Source organism: Tupaia chinensis, unplaced genomic scaffold (genome assembly GCF_000334495.1).
Source record: "Tupaia chinensis unplaced genomic scaffold, TupChi_1.0 Scaffold000460_1, whole genome shotgun sequence".
NCBI lineage: Eukaryota > Metazoa > Chordata > Mammalia > Scandentia > Tupaiidae > Tupaia > Tupaia belangeri.
In genome coordinates this window covers 306,120-309,493 of record NW_006159969.1, presented here as the reverse complement: position 1 = coordinate 309,493, position 3,374 = coordinate 306,120, and positions in this window count along the sequence as shown.

Here is a 3,374-nt window from a genome sequence, read left to right as displayed (position 1 = left end):
GCCAGTCTTAGTATCTTGTCTTTGTCTGTGGTTTTGGTCAATCTGGCTATAATGTGTCTTGGAGAAGATCTTCTTGGATTGATTCTATTTGAGGTCCTCTGTACTTCTTGGGACTGAATCTTTGAGTGCCTCTCCAGGTTTGGAAAGTTTTCTTGCAGGATTTCATGGAATAGATTATCTATCAATGCCCTTATGAATTTCTTCGCCTTCTGGGATGCCTATTATCTGGATGTTCGGATGTTTAATTGCATCTAGTATTTCTTGTATATAATTCTCAAATTTTTGGGCCATTTTCTCAGTCTTCGTGGTGGATTTTTCTAGGCCAGCAATTTTCTCTTCTGCATCTGAGATTCTATTTTCTGTATGATATAGTCTGCTTTTAATACTTTCAAGGGAAATTTTGACTTCTTGTATTATAGCCTTCATCTCTAACAGTTCCTTCTGATTCTTTTGTAAAGTGTGAAATTCCTTTTTTAGATCTTGCCTGAATTTCCTCACCTCCTGGAACTCTTCAACTCCTTTCTCCTTCCTCTTCAGCAGTTCCTTGTCTCTCTTCACTTCAGTCTCTGTAAGCTTTGCCATTATGAATGTTCTGAATTCTTTATCAAACATTTCCATGACTTCCATTGAACTGTGTGTAGATGAAGAGGAGTTATCCTTTTCCCTTGGAGGAAAGGTATTTTCCTGCTTCCCCGTATTTCTTGTGGTCCTGCAGCGATTTCTAGTCATCTGGTGGATGGTCGGTTTCTTCCCAAATTTGGAAGTTCAATCACGCGAGTTTTCTATGCTGGAAGCTGAATTATCAGTGGGACCTCTTCATTTCTCTGTTTCCCCCAAAATGGCTAGATCACAGGAGCCATGGAGCTAGTTCTTGAAGAGGGCCTGTTCTGTTCCCTAACGCCTCTCCATGCGAGTTTTCTATGCTGGAGGCCGAATTATCAGTGGGACCTCTTCATTTCTCCATTTCCCCCAAAATGGCTAGATTACAGGAGCCATGGAGCTGGTTCTTGAAGAGGGGCTGTTCTCAAGAGTTGGTCTTTTGAAAAAAAATATAATTTATAAACTTTTACCTAGATTAATGGGAAAAAGAGGAGATGACCCAAGTAAAATCCAAAATCAAAGAGGAGACATTATAGCCAATACTACAAAAATATAAAGTATCCTAAGAGACTACTAAACACTGACAAATTGGATAGCCTGAAAGAAATAGATAAATTCCTAAATTCCTGGACACAAACACTCTATCAAGAGTAAACGATAAAGAAATAGAGAATCCAAAAATCCAGTTATAAATATGGAGATTGACACAATAATAAAAAAAATAAAGTCTGCTATCAAAGAAAAGCCCAGCGTCTGCTGGACTTCACAACTGAACTTTATCAAATACTTAAAGAAGTGCTAATAGCAATAATTTTCAAACTCCTTCAAAATATTAAGAGGATATATGTCCAAATCCATTTTATGAAGCAAGCATTACTCTAATACCAAAGTCAGACAAGAAAATTATAGGCTAATATGCCTGATGTAAAAATCCTTAATAAACTGCTAGCAAGCATGGGACCAGCAAATGGTGTAATGGTTAGGTGGCTGGACTCCCACAGAGTTGACCACAGTTCAAGTCCTGGACTGGTAGCTTAAAACTCATGCCAAGAGTGTGTGTGAGTGTGCCCCAAATCCCAAGAGGTAAATGGAGAAGGGATTATGGTGTGGCTGTCTTTCCCTGCAAGGGGGGTGATTTCTTGCTTTATGTCTCTGTGTCTCTATTTCTCAAGCAAGCGCACATGCCTATAGCAAAAATCTCTCTTAAAAAAAATACTAGCAAGCCAAATTCAACAGTTCATTGGAAGGATTATTCACTACAATTCACGAGGATTTATCCCTGCAATGCAATAATGAGTCAACATATATAATTCTATAAATGTGATATACTAAATTAGAAAAAATGGACATAAGGATGGAAAGTTATCTGTTAAGGATGATGTATATGGTAATAGCTTTGACTTGACTTACATGCAATGCATGTATGCTATGAAAAACCACAGAGTATGTACAATGATTAAATATAAAATAAGGGACCAGCAGTTGGCATAATGGCTATGTCGCTGGACTCCCATGTAGTTGACCGTGGTTTGAGTCCCAGACCTGGTGTCTTAAATTCACACTGGGGGCATGTGTGTGCATGCCCAAGATCCCAAGAGGAGAATGGAGGAGAAGGGATTACAGCATGGCCACCCACTGGAAGGTGATTTCTTGCTTTCTGTCTCTCTGTCCCTCTCTGTCTTTCTGGTGAGGGCATATGCCCATGTATTTATATATATAAATATATACGCAAACAAAAAAGAATGGAAAACATCAATTAAATGATCATCTCTATGGATGGAGAAAAGGTATTTGACAAAATTGAATATCATTTCATGATAAATACCCTCAACAAATTGGGTATAGAAAAAAATATACATCAACACAATAAAAGCCATATATGACAAACACATAGTTAGCATCATACTCAATGGTAAACATTTGAAAACTTTTCCTCTAAGATCAGGACAAGGATGCCTACTGTATCCAATTCTATTTAACATTGTACTAGAAGTCCTAGCCGGAGTGAGCAGGAAAGAGAAAGAACTAGCAGGCATCATAAATTATAAATGAAGAAATATATTGCCCCTATTATCAGATGATGTAATTATATACATAGAAACCCTAAAGGCACCACTAAAAACTGATAGAACTAATAAATAAATTCAGTAATGTTTCAGGACATAAAATAAGCATACAAAAACAAGTAGTGTTTCAATTTTTTTAAAGAATTATTTAATTTTATTTATTCATTCATTTATTTTTAATTTGACAGAGACACACAGAGAGAAAAAGAGAAAAAGCCACCAGGTCCAGGATTCAAACCATGGTCAACCATATGGGAGTGTCCATCACCTTAACCACCACACCACCTGCTGGTCCCCAAAAACAAATAGTGTCTCTATACACTAACAACAAAGTATCTGAACAATAAATCAGGAGAAAAAAATCCATTTACAATAGCTATGAAAAATAAAATAAAATACTCAGGGATAAATTTAATCAAGAAGAGGAAATATCTGTATATTGGAAGCCATAAAATATTGATGTCTCCAAATGGAGGGTTTTCTCTCTTTTTGGCAAACACATGAGCCCTCTGACAATAAAAAATATATCTATAAAAGAAGACACACAAATGACCACTAGATATGTGAAAAATGCTCAACATCACTATAATCATCAGAGAAGTGCAAATAAAAACTACAGTGAAATAACATTTTGCACTATTGAGATAGCTATTATCAAAGAAACAATGAGTATTAGGGAGGATATGGAAAAATGGAAACTTTTATATA